We start from the raw sequence: 14,537 nt of genomic DNA on the forward strand, positions 1-14,537 counted from the left end.
GTTTCCTGGTTCTGGATGTTCTGCAGCCGTTACCGTCGTCTAACTTACTGGAGACAAGCACATGGATAAGTCTCTGGTTTTGACACTGTTCCTCTGATCTTAGCCATGTTTTTCAGATGGTAAAAAGCTGCTGATGTTATTGCTTTAATGTGGCTTTAAGTTCAGGTCTGAGCCCATGATCACTCCGAGATTACTCCCAGTAACTCCTCTAACTGTCTGACAAATCATTTTTAGTGCATTTAGCTTTCACTTGTGTGGCCTGCTCCGTTGTTGGGCTGATTCTTATGTTTGTTCAGGGGAGTTCTGGGTAAAATTGACTGAAAAAAAGAGATCCCGCTCTTTTCATGATTGAGAGCCGGTTTCAACCATTCACCTTAAGCACTGCAACAGTAACTTACTTCACTCCAGACTCCAGAATATACCAGGGGAGACAGGCTGGGTTCATATTTTGCTTTAAATCAAACAAGTAGGATTATACGCACATTCTGTTCAGAGTAAAAGCGTCAAAATGGCCTCTACATCAAGGAAAATGTAGATTCCCCAACTGGAGTAACACTATTTACAACAGTAACATCTGACATGAGATTTAAGGCCCTATACCTGAACTGTTTTCCCGCAAATGTCTACTTTACAATATACTAAAGAAGGACTAAACTATAATTTCATTCCAGGTATAGGGCCTCTCACATTCCTGTCTTGCATTATTCATTCCTGAGAATCCCAGTCACAAAACACACTCTGTATTGTGTGAAATGATTACCATACCCAGACAAACGTACGCGAGTGCCGTCTATGATCAAGCCTCAGCCCCTGCAGCACATGTCTGCCTTCACAGTAATAAGAGAAGAAGGAGTTCATGTGTTCAGTTTTTCAAACCCAGGCACAAACATACAGCTATACAGAAAATGAATTAAACTGATCCGATTGCAATTACACGATCAACCAATTAGATTCAAAGATGTTACATGTCAATTCATTTAACAATGAGTCGAAATAGTTCATTCTCTCGTCCTTGTTGTGGAGCGGGAGGTGGGGAGTGAAGGGTGGAAGCACATAGGGAAGGGAGGGAGTTCAGCTTCCTGATAGCCTGGTGTATGAAACTGTTCTTCAGTCGACTGGAACTGGCCCTTGGATTCAGCAGTCTCCTCCCTGAAGGCGTCACCTTGAAGATACCGTGGCCCCATCCAAAACACCAAACCGGATGTGCGTCAGCGTCCGCCGTGATAAGAAGCCTCCGAATTGGGCTGTCAGTGAGGAAGGAGTTAGAGAAAGGAGCCTCAATGCTAACTATCATAGCCACTTTAGCATATGGGACCTCTGGTGCTAACTCACCGGCGATAAGCAATTATGTGCCATCCCATATTACATTTTTTTTATTTCTGTGATGAAGCTGTAGGTGCGGAAGGTAAATCTGAAACAGCTTTTTATCATCGTCTGTTTTCTGTGTGGCTTCATGTCGTTATTGTGGTTCATGTTTGAGTCATTGAAGTCGGTGACCCCATGGCTGCGTCTGAAACCATCACAAGCTCCTGATCCTTCACCTTTCATGGGGTCGACTGTTAGATCTCTATGCAGTTCTAGACGCAAACTAGAGCTTCAGATCTATTTTCCCAATTTGACCGTCCTTACCCAGGGGAAGTGACATCACCAACTGCTGCTGTTCTTCTTCTGTGGACTGCAGGCCAAACAAAAGCGCATGCCGCCACCTACTGTACTGCATATGCAACAATGTAGTGTCTAGATAAAAACATTTAAGAAGAATAAAAAAGAAAAATCCAGATGAGCCGTCACATTTCCCTTTAGCCTTATTTTGTATCTTTCAGAAAGCTGCAGTATGCAAATCAGCCATGTGGCTTAAGTTTCTATTGAATGAAAGAAAAAGCACAAACTGCCATTATTTAGACCATTTAGTCTTTAGTCCACTATAGTCCCTCTGTAGAAGAACCTCACAGTGATGGAGCAGGTCAGGATGCTCCCTATAGTCCCTCTGTAGAAGAACCTCACAGTGATGGTCAGGATGCTCCCTATAGTCCCTCTGTAGAAGAACCTCACAGTGATGGTCAGGATGCTCTCTATAGTCCCTCTGTAGAAGAACCACACAGTGATGGAGCTGGTCAGGATGCTCTCTATAGTCCCTCTGTAGAAGAACCTCACAGTGATGGTCAGGATGCTCTCTATAGTCCCTCTGTAGAAGAACCTCACAGTGATGGTCAGGATGCTCCCTATAGTCCCTCTGTAGAAGAACCTCACAGTGATGGTCAGGATGCTCTCTATAGTCCCTCTGTAGAAGAACCACACAGTGCTGGAGCTGGTCAGGATGCTCTCTATAGTTCCTCTGTAGAAGAACCACACAGTAATGGAGCTGGTCAGGATGCTCTCTATAGTCCCTCTGTAGAAGAACCACACAGTGATGGAGCTGGTCAGGATGCTCTCTATAGTCTCTCTGTAGAAGAACCACACAGTGATGGAGCTGGTCAGGATGCTCTCTATAGTCTCTCTGTAGAAGAACCACACAGTGATGGAGCTGGTCAGGATGTTCTCTATAGTCCCTCTGTAGAAGTTGCACATAATGGAGGCTGGGACTCTGGCTCTTCTTAACTTGCGGAGAAAGTAGAGACGCTGATTACTTTCTTTGACCAGTGAGGTAGTGTGCATGGTCCAGGAGAGCTTCTCTATGATGTGCACGCCCAGGAACTTAGTGCTGGTCACCCTCTCCACTGCAGCTCCGTTGATTGTTAGAGGAGCATGCTGGACGCAAGATGCAACAAACGAATGTGACCATTTCACTTAAATGCAGAATAACAGATACAGAATAGTCCTACAGTGCGGTGGACAACTGCGATGCCGGAGAAGCACCTCCTGCTGTTCTCCCAGGCTATTGTGAAGCTTCATGAGAAATGCAGCAAAAAAGTTAATCAGTTTTGTAGGTCTTATCTTTCAAATGAGCCGTTGTATTGGCTGTAAGCTCCAGTCAAGAAGCTTTTAGATTTGGTTAAAGCTGAACTGGAGAAAATGCGCTGGGTTAAGGTTGGGGTGTATGTCTTGGACAAATGTTCAGTGACTCTATAACATCAGATCTTAAACTCTATCATGATGTTTTTTGTTGACACAGTCGATGCTTTGCTTAAATCCACAGATCGCTCTGACCGTCGTCAGCGACCCGTCCGTATCCCTGATCCCCAGACGCCGCTCTGCAGAGTCGAGTGTGAGGCCTCGGCGGGACAAACTGTGCCAAAGTCACACGGACAGCTCCACGCTGACAGAGGAGCGGCGTCGGCTTCTGATGAATCATTATCTCCCTCCAGAAATAACCGGCGCTCCTCTGACCTGTCCTCAACGTCCTCAGCGCCGCCGCCTCCTGTACGTATCCAATAAATGTAACATCTAACAACCCGCTGCTTCATTTTGTGCAGTTTAAGCATCTAAATAGTTGCCATAGTAACAATAGAAATTAATAGGGCTGGATACGTTACATGTTTTTTTCGACACAGTACTTTAACGATACTTGGTTTTCGATACCTGGACGATACTTTTCCCGATACTTGTACTAAAAGTATTTGGCGTCGAGAACCAGAAAATGGAACAATAATGTTATCAAGACTGCAAGTTTATAATCTCCAAATATAAAAATGGGGAATCATTTGGGAAATAATGGGGATGATGATAATGATTTAAATAATGATAATAATAGTAATAATTGTAATAATAATTGTAATAATAATAATTGTAATAATAATTGTAATAATATTTTTTATAATAATCATTTTAATAATAATTTAAATCAATAGTTTAAATAATAATACAATAATTTAAATAAAATAAATAAATAAACAATTGAATTAAAATAAAATAGATGAATAAAATAAACAATACAAATAAAATTAATAATAATAAAGATAATAGAAATAAATAAATAATTAAAACAAAATTGGGAAAAAATTGGAAAATATTAGTCGTGAAAAATTAAGGAAACAAATTGGGAAAATGTAAAAAAAATAAAAAAATAAACATTTGTAGAAAAAATGGGGCAACTATTGAAAAAAATCTGAAAACTTTCATCTAAAACATATAAGATTATTTTTTTTGTACCTGCTTTTGATACTTTCATTATCCGGTACCGGTAGTACCACAACTTTTTCTTCTGGTATTGTTTAACGGTCCCCAGCCCTAGGAATCACTTTTGCCAAATCTTTTCCAAGATGTGGAACACAATCTGTTACAGAAGCAGAAATGTTTGCTTCATCACGTGAGATTATTATTAAATGCAGCTCTGCAGTGGTTTCCTGTGACCAAAACATGCACAATAAGCTAATCCTTGGTGTTTTTCTGTCTCTGCTCCGGAGATAAGCTGCGGGCAGATGTCGGGCTCGGGATTCACAGAAAATCATCTTAATATGGATTTAACTTTGTGTCCAGGCATCACCGGCTGCACTGGAATAAACTCGGATCAAAATTACAAAGCGAGTCAGGGGGTCATAGTTACATTTACTCATTGTTTCATTATTATATTATATTCCACCAATTAAAGTAAGTGGAAATATTTGTTTTTGTTTTAGAATCATCTTAAAGACATGAAACCAAATGTTGACCCATTTCATTAGATTTTGACTGAAATGTTTTTTTTTTTGGGTCTAAAATACATATTTTTTTAAGCAAAATGTGACCAAATGTATACAAAAAAGGAATACCATTAAACTAATCTTAACTTAAACAAAATACAGTAATATACAAGTCATTACTATTGCCATAACTCGAGCTACAAGTGCGTTTAAATGGTTTGTATTGATTGATTGAACTCTCCCCGGCTCTGCTAAAAGTTGTAACAAAAACAAAAGATGTAAAATAAATAACAAATAAATACATAATTCAAATGAAGCAGCAAATCAAGTTGGACCCTGATGTATAAAATCTGCAGTTGTAGCTAAAACTAAACACGAGAGAATGGAGCAAAACACTTTAGCTCAGTGGCATTATTACTATTGTCAGTTTATATTATACCAAAAGTGACTCAGAAGTAACTCGAAGTAGTGTAACTCAGATACAGTTGTGAAACAGTAATATGTAATACAAACACATCACATTTCTAAAACTGTAACTACTAATATAGAATATATTATAATTCTAAAGTAACTTGTTCATGACGATGAAGTTTTGTCTTATATTGACTTTTTCTGTTAAACGACCTCATCAAATCAACTCTTACATTTTAGACTGACATACTCACACTTACTGCATTGTTTTTTTGTTTTTGTTCTTTTTACTTTGTGGGTTACAAGATTCCTTAGATAAAAAGCTCCAAAGGTGCTTGGATAAAGAATATTTATGCTGCAGCTTTGGACTGTCTTCTAATCGAACAAGCCTTATTTCAGCAACTGTTGAAATGAGACGGAAAAAGAAAAGTTTAAAGCCAAGACGAAAAGAAGAATGCTGTTTCCACTGTCTTAAGTCTACTCAACATTCAAGCACGTTTTAAGCCGAGGATAAGAATTTTCCCCAGTATATTTCTACATACAGTTTGTGTCCATTAAGGGGCTAGAGGCAAGTTGGCCATTTTATACTCTCTACTGCCACCTCAGGTCATACGTGTAACTGCAGCTTCTATATTAATCTCGTGCATGACGGCCCTTCAGACCCGAAGTAACAACTTTCTGAGTGACAGTACAGGATTTCAGAGGCGGTTGTGGTGAACAGGTCTTAGATCATTCTACACATTAGGACACTTTTTATGCAAAAACAAAAAGTTGATATTTATGTGTACTTGACTTTGTAGTGACCAGCGGCTGTATGAGTGGTCAGCATGACGCCTTTACTTTCCCTCACAGTGGCCTCTAGGACGCTCCAGGATCAATTGTTTTGTAGGTTTTCTGGTGAGAAACAATTGATCCTGGAGCGTCCTGGAGACCACTGTGATGGAAAGTAAAGGCGTCATGCTGACCACTCATACAGCCACTGGTCACTACAAAGTCAAGTACACATAAACATCAACTTTTTTTTCACATAGAAAGTTGCATAAGGCACCTTTCAGTTGTACAATGTCTCACCACATCTTGCATCCTGTGTACTTTTACTACAAGCAAAGGAAGGTAGTGGCCAAGTAAGAGTAACATTGCTTTGAAATAATTTTACTAAGTAGAAGTATACAGTAATGACCCAAACACTAGGCTACTCAAGTAAGAGTAATATTACTTATGAATGAATGAATGAATGAATAATCTTTATTCGGACCATAAACAAAACATAAAAACACAAACTCATACGAACTCAAAATACAACCTGCCATGATTGTGGCAGTTGTGAGCTCAATTTCAGACGTGCAGCTCAATACATTTACAGTTTAGTACAAACAATTTTGTTTTACCTTTTGCACCTTTGAGATTAGGCTGTCCGAAAAGGAGTCGGGGGAAGTAAACACTTATTTAGTCCCACCCCTTTTAAGTACTGTCAGTCTCTTTTCCTATTTACCTTTTAGGCTTCCTTAAAACAGTAATTTGAGCACTGTGATCTAAATCAAGTTGTCATATACAGTGTGAATACTACCAATCAACATCAGGTTTGGAACAGCTGAACATGAAAAGTCAGAGATTTTCTCCCGATACATACTTAGAGAATATCCATTCTTTGTATTGATTGATTTAAACTGTCTGATATTTGGACATCGTTTAAGGTCTACGTGTAATTTGTTCCATATTTTAGGATCACAAACGGACACACAGAAACTTTTTCTGGATGTCCGGGCATGGGCAATTTTAAAGTGATCCAAGCCCCTTAAATTATATTTTCCTTCTCTTTCAGAAATCAACTGCTGAATTTTTAGAGGTAGTTGCTTATTTTTAGCTTTGTACATTAATTGAGCAGTTTTAAAAGTTATCATGTCTTGAAGTTTTAGAATCTTGGCTTTAATAAACAGTGGATTGGTCTCGGTAACCAGCGTTATAAATTGTTCTTATTGCTCTTTTTTGAAGGATGAATATTGGTTGTAAAGTAGTTTTATAATTATTACCCCAAATTTCAGCACAATATGTCAAGTAAGGCGAGAGAAGAGAAAAGTAAAGCGTTTGTAAAGCCCTTGAATTTAAGACCTGCGCTTTGCCTTGCTTAATACAAAGTAATGACAATATGAGTACAAAAGCACATTGAAAAACTGTTTGAGCGTGAGTAAATACTGACATTTCCCCCAAAATATATAAAAAAGAATAAGGTACTCAACACACTATTATTATTTTTATATCAATATAAAGGATGTGAAGGATTTGGATCTTTGGATTGCTATTTAAGAGACAGTCTACTTCAGTATAATAGACGTAAAGCAGCCAACCAAACTATATACTCCAAGAAGTAGTTACTTCAAAAAGTATTTCCAGACAAAAAACCTAAATAAATCGTAGAATAGGTTTAGGATTCAGCTCAAATGTATCCCCCTCTGTCTTTTCTGCGAAATGACCAGAACTCCCGCTCCCTGTGGCGCATTTCCCGTGTCCCCGCTGCCCTCCGCGCGCCCCGCCGCTAAACACACGCGCGCGCTGACAGGTGGACCAGACTCCGTGCGCGCGCATGCACCGCTGGACCACGCGCGCAGACTCCCTCACGCACGCACGCACGCGCGCGCTCACTCCTCCTCCTCCTCCTCTTCCTCGCGCATTCACAGCATCACTCCTCGCGCTGCCTCCCTCCCCGTCCGTCCGTCCGTCCGTCCTCCGCGCACACGAGCTCCAAAGATCCGAGAGGAAATAACCCGTTTTTATTGAAAGCGGCGAGGACAGAGCGGGGGAAAGTTATCCGGGCACGGGCAGCGGGAGACGCCGGGAGGCGAAACCAAACCCCGATACATCCTCCACGCAGGATTCCAGACGCTGTGCCCCGAAATCCGAGCTCTTCTTCTTCTTCTTTCGGGAGAGGAAACCTTTTTGGAGAACCGCGCGGAGGGGAAGCAGCCAAGGAGGACCGGAGAGGAGGTGAGTGCATCCCGCTGTCATCGCTCTGTCTCTGGCCAAAAAGAAAAAAACAAAAAAAAAAAAGGAACGGAAAAATCACCGCTTGTGTCCTAAGGGCGAAGGATACGACGCAGATCCCAGATACGTGGCAGTTTCACGCGTTTTAGGTGAGGAACGGAATGCGTAAACACAAAGGGAAGCGTGTCCGCTCTGAAGGCTGGAAAGCTGATTTTGTTATGTTTTTGGTTCGTAGTGTTTTCTGGGATTAAAAAAAGCAACAAAAAAAAAGCCGTGGGAATGACGCGGAAAGGGCGCAATAAACAGGCAGACAGTCCGGGCAGAAACAAACCGGAGATGTGTCCACGTTTCCGTCGGGCTCGGTTACGTTTGTTTTGTGCGGTTACGTTTGGGCCACAGTGATATTCTGCGTGGTTGTGGACACGCGTTAACACCACGTCCGATTCGTCTCAGTCTAAAACCGCCCAGCGTAAAGTTTTGCTCATCATTCGCGCTGCTTCGTGTAGTGAAGAGAAACGCGGTGTTCGATAAACTATCTGGCACGCAGCGGTTACGATCTCTGCAATATGTAAACTTTTCAAAACAGAAGTATTTGGCAGCTTCCCCTTTAAATCGTGTCAACAAGACTTGAAGAAATTGAGGTAAATCTTGTAAAGCGAAAACTTTGGCCGTAGATCAGATTTGACTCTTTATTCTTTACCCCGTTGAGAATCGTCGATGTGCTGGAGAAGGCTTTGCGCAGTGGCCGCACTCTCCCATCGTCAATACAAGACCTTGGTGGAAAATGAAATCGACACTGGAGCTTGGCAGAAGCTTTATTGAAACAGCTGATGGTGCTGTAATCAAAAGTTAAAAGCGGTGAATGTTATTATGGCGGCACGGTCGTACAGTGGTTAGCGCTCGTGCTTCACAGCTCGAAGGTCCCGGGTTCGATTCCCACCCGGAACAGGGCCTTTCTGTGTGAAATTTGCACGTTCTCCCCCGGTTTCCCCTACCACTCACAATATGTACAATAGGTTCAACAGGACTCCCCGGAAAAAGAGATGCTTAATCTCAGTGGGACTATCCTGGTTAAATAAAGGTCAATAAAATAATATTAGAGCGTAGGGCTGAACGATATTGAAGTAACTTGCGATTTCGATATTATTGCGATATTTCACGAAACCACAACACGATATGATCCGTTCTGATTAAACACAAATTCTAAGTAACTGTTTTTTCAGCAAGTTTGTATTTGTGAAACTAAAACGGAGCTTTTACACACGTATAAGTGTAACCCGTTCATAAGTAATAGTATAATTACACTAAATCGTCCTTTCGTTTCCTCAAGTTTTGTCCATACCTGGCGTTTGATGCACTTGGTCCTCCAGCCACTTCTATGTTTTTGTTTCTTCTTCGTTTGACCTTTGACCTGCCCCTGGTATAAATGCGGGGGTTTGACCTCTGCCTCTTCCCTTTGCAAATCCGATATTGGGAAGAGGTCAGTCATCCATCGTAATCCGAAAAGAGTCCTTTTGTTAAAATCTCTCCTTTATTTTCTTCTGGACACATATTTTACGTGTAATTAAGTCTCGATGTTTTCATTCGTTCATGTGAGGAGATGCTAATATTGTCCGTTCTCCTCTTTAGTTTGTGCTGGATCTGTGTTGTGGCTCATGTTCATCGTGTCTTTTATTATTATCTGCCAGATTAAACGGAGAGCGCCTCCTATAGTTTCCGCTGTGGCTCCTGAATGCACCACAAACTGCATGAATAACTCGGCACAGAAGTCCACCGCTCACAGAAGTTTGATGCATTATTTGCTTTTGGCGTTTGAAAAATAAAAAATATTGATCATTGTGGCTTTTTTGCGATACATATTTTGCATCACCGATATTTTTTGTGCAGCCCTGTTAGTGCCTGTGATCTTTTGTGTGTCGACTCACCGTTCAATAAATAACAAATAAACAATATATTTTTGGGCTCGATATTTATCGTGTTCATTTATCCCTCTATTTTTTTCTGATTTCTAACTTAAGCAAATTGAGTTATATTATATTTCAGGTTTATTGTAGCTTGACTGGCATTTTAGGATATGATGATGCACTTTAAGAACAAAGGTTTACTGTCATTTTTGTGCCAGAGAGAGACGGTATCCAGTGTTGTTAGAGTCAATAATATCGTTTATCGCGATACTTTCCTGCCTCAATATATCGAACTTCAGATTTGTTACTGTTGTAGCTCATATGTAAGAACGTGTATTAGTCCGCTCCTGCCTTTTGTTTCTGTTCTAAAGCTGGACCATCTGAAACTTTGCTAAAAAGCCAATCAAATCTCAACGTTTTATATTGATCCAATCACAGAACACGTTGTGATGAACTGAACTACTCAAACACACTGAGGCCGCGCTGTTTTGGGGATTTTGCTGTAGAGCGTCAACAATCCAGACCGTTTTTCATGATATTTGTAGCACCACAGCGTATTCTATGTTATAGCTATGGACACATGCTGTGGCTCGCTTGAAAGGAGAGACTCTAAGCTCTCCGTAGTTTAATTCTACGTTCCTCGGTTCTTGAGGAAAGTTAACAGAGGCTAGTTTTGATCAAAATCAGATTTTTTTTCTAGAAAAGGAGATAACAGGGGTTTTATGCAACACTCTCCTGATTAACTCCTCTCTCCTTAAATTTTCAACGACAACAGTTTTGAAACACCGCATGTTGCCGCGGATCAATCTCTTTTTGTCGCGTGTGCATTTAAGCAGCCTGGTTCTCCGATTGAAGACTTTAACAGGATGTTTCTCAGTCGTCCTTGGACCGATTTTGAGCCGCTCTGCTTTGTCAAAGTGTTGGGTTTACAGCTGTTTGCTACGCAAGACCACGCCCCCTCAGACTAACACCACACCCCCTCAGACTAACACGACGTCCCCTCAGACTAGCACCACGCCCCCTCAGACTAACACCACGCCCCCTCAGACTAGCACCACGCCCCCTCAGACTAACACCACGCCCCCTCAGACTAACACCATGCCCCCTCCGACTAACACCACGCCCCCTCACACTAACACCACGCCCCCTCACACTAACACCACGCCCCCTCAGACTAACACCACGCCCCCTCAGACTAACACCACGCCCCCTCCGACTAACACCACGCCCCCTCACACTAACACCATGCCCCCTTAGACTAGCACCACGCCCCCTCAGACTAACACCACGCCCCCTCCGACTAACACCACGGCCCCTCGGACTAGCACCACGCCCCCTCAGACTAGCACCACGCCCCCTCCGACTAACACCACGCCCCCTCAGACTAGCACCACGCCCCCTCAGACTAGCACCACGCCCCCTCCGACTAACGCCACGCCCCCTCAGACTAAAAAAAAAGAAACGCAATTATATAGGGCTGAACGATATGGACAAAATTTCATATCTCGATATTCGTGCCAGATATCCCAATATCGATACGATGCGATATAACTATGGGTCAGGTGAAAACTAAGCATTTTTCAGAAAAATAAAATAATACAAAAGAGTGCAGTTTTATTGATGAAAATCCTTATCGTTTATATCCTGCTTTTTTTTATTTGAATATTTTTAATGTTAATAATGTTTATCAATACAATAGCGATATATTTTTCTTTTGCAATGTTGATATCTTGAATGTTATCTTGATATCGATGCGCTCTTTCAGCCCAACAATGACATATAAAATGTCCAGATCCTGACTCTTCACAAGTTTTTGATCGTAATTCAGTAAGTCAGTTCTGTTCACCACAGAGCTCCAAAATCACACATACGGTGGATTAGAGTTTTTGGCACTCAATGTGTTAAATGTACTCAAAGATGAAGCTTGCTTACATTGCTGTTAAGAGGATTTTCTTCTGGTTGCCGTCTATTGAAAGTTTTTATTGATGGAAGCAGCCATTGTGCATGAATTCTCCAATGTTTAAAATCTGACTGCTTGTTCCTTGTTGCCAAAACCCGCAGCCTGTTTGTCACATCTGGCTTTAAGGTTAGAGTTTTATGTCTTATTACATTGTGTACCTCCAAACCACTTCTCCCCATGATCCCATTGTGTTTGCAGCCCATAGGGACACGTTTTTACGCTGCTTCTACCACATTTAGTCCGTCTGTATCAAGAGGTCGTGAAAAATATTGCTGCGGATGGATCGTTTTTATTTGCCTCATGCAACATTAAGAACACAGATTAAAAACCTGCGGTGAGAACGTTGCTTAGCTCCGATATAAAAACAACGATCTGGAGCAGTGCTTTTACCTCGGGCAGAAAGCGTAAAGGCTTTTCAGATGGTTCCGTTTTTTGCCGTATAAGCATCTTTCCCGAGGGCGGCCGCTCACTCTTACTTGACGCCTGTATCGCACGGCTTTATGTGATTGTCCACGATTCCTGGTGTTCTTCGCGTCTTACGGTTTGCAGGGAATCACCATCTCGATCCACAGGAGAATTGGCCGGTCCAGTTGCATTTTCGCTAAATCTCTGATCTCTGATTGGCGCCTTGCCGCAGTGCCTGTATTTGGACCACGTGGGTTGTTTTTGAGGCTGCAGCCGTGGGTTCGCTGGACTTCTGACAGTGAATTGTGAAGTGTGATGGTCTGTTTGGAGGTTTGTGCGTGGGGCAGGTGAAGTCACATGGGGGATGTTGTATTGTGGAGCCTGTCTTTGCTGCGGAGTTCGGACGCAGCATCTGTTTGTCAGCCCAGGAAGGAAGATCAAGCAATATGGGTAAAATAATCATGAAAATCGCCCAGCCCTACTGCCAAATGTCCCGATTTTTGGCCGGGAAACTTCTGTATTTTGGCCCTCTTTCCCGCCATCCTTCTGTAGTATTATCCCGTAAATTTCCCGTATTATAATAAAATATATTTTAAAAAAGCACTGGACTGCACACTAGCCTCGTGAGATTTGCCACCTGCAGACGCCTGAGTGCCAGTTAGGACAATTAATCGAAATCGCAGTCTCTACTTTGTAAACCTGTCGATTATAAAGTCCTATGACGATTGAGATTGACTGTTTTTCTTTGGCACAAACAGTTCCTAGTTTGGGAGTTTGCACGAGACAATGAGACTTGATGAAAGCGTTTGTTTTTGTTTGAGCTGAGGCTTGAACAAAAAATGTATACAATAAGCAACATGTATTGAATTTATTATGAAAAAAATCAAATCGAATACAATCATGGTCGATCAATATGGGTAAAATAATCCTGATTATTTTACAGCCCTAGTGGCAGTTGTCGCGAGGTTGCCTAGCTGTCCAGTCTCCCGTTTTGGCCAGAAAACGTCGGTATTTTCACCCGTCTTGGAGCTCGGTTGGGCTGATGGGACGGCTCGCAGCGGGCGCCAAAGTATGTCCTATACATCCTGTAAAAATGCAATTTTCACCAACTAAATTTAAGTGAATATGAACCAGAGGTGGGAGTAAGTCACTAAATGCAAGTCTCGAGTCAAGTCCAAGTCGTGAAGGTCCAAGTCCCAAGTAAGTCCAAGTCAATCGGTCATGGGGTCAAGTCAAGTCAAGTCAAGTCATAGCTTTTGTCAAGTCAAGTCAAGTCAAGTCTTGCTTTAGCCGGCAAGTCACCTCAAGTCACAAACGCCAGCGTGTCTACTTTTCATGTGTTTAATCTTGAAAATAATACGTGCTTTCTCAAGATACCGTAATTTTGAAAATTTAGGCTAAAATCAAACTTTTAAAAACTCACGGATTTGGATTTAAAGTCTAATTAATATTTAAACGCCACAACATTAAAATATATGTATTATAAATAAACAGTCTATGTACAAAATTGCGGGGACAGCATATTAAGGAAGGGGGCCCGGGGGGCGACTTAAACAAATATGAAATATAGTATTTTAAATATGAGCTGCTTTTCCCTGCAGTCTGAAAGATAAATATAAAATATTATTTTTATTTTTGTTAGTTTCTGGCAGCTTTTCTGTCAGTGGTTCCCCTGTACTGCCCCAGCCCCTGTATACTCGGATTCGCCCCTGCTCAAAATAGATTCCGCGTAGCCTTCAGTCCTGCTGTCACTGGGCTGTGTGCGGATGCGTACAATAACCACTAAATGCTTTAAACTTTGTGTGAACGCCTTAAAACATCGAAAAGCCCCCAAGATTTCTGTTGATTAATCAGTTCTTACGCATCGTCGTTTTGGACGTCGCCCGTCTGCGCTGTAGGTACAGTCCATTGTTCGAAACATTTTCCTGTCCGTAAATCTCCTCCTCTTCACTCTGTTTAGAAAACTTTTAATGCACATATTTCGACCTCGTATTTCCTCCTGCCTTTACGCGCTGTATTGATTAGAAGCGCTGTGTCGGGAAACCCAACACGCATGTGGCTAATTACCATAATGTAAACAAAGATGCGCCGCTTATACGCAATGAATCCTGATCTTTCGACAGTTTCACTCAAATCAATAATAACTATAAAGTCACAGCAAGTCATTGAGAGTCAATGGCCTCGAGTCCAAGTTAAGTCTCGAGTCACAAACAGCAAGTCCCAAGTCAAGTCAAGTCTTTTTGCAGCTTTGGTCAAGTAAGTCTCAAGTCCTGAAAATTGCGACTCGAGTCTGACTCGAGTCAAGTCATGTGACTCGAG

At 41.7% G+C, this 14,537-nt stretch overlaps 1 protein-coding gene across 1 annotated transcript in view; it reads left to right on the plus strand.

The window, feature by feature from the left end:
* Positions 1-7,652: 7,652 nt before the first annotated feature.
* The window catches only part of mgat4c (mgat4 family member C), a 567,909-nt gene continuing 561,024 nt past the window's right edge, over positions 7,653-14,537 (plus strand). The window contains exon 1 of the mRNA XM_079560422.1: positions 7,653-7,952. The gene's annotated coding sequence lies outside the window, so the exon portion shown is untranslated. The remainder of the gene's footprint in view (positions 7,953-14,537) is intronic.

Source organism: Gobius niger (assembly GCF_951799975.1).
Source record: "Gobius niger genome assembly, chromosome: 7".
Lineage (NCBI taxonomy): Eukaryota > Metazoa > Chordata > Actinopteri > Gobiiformes > Gobiidae > Gobius > Gobius niger.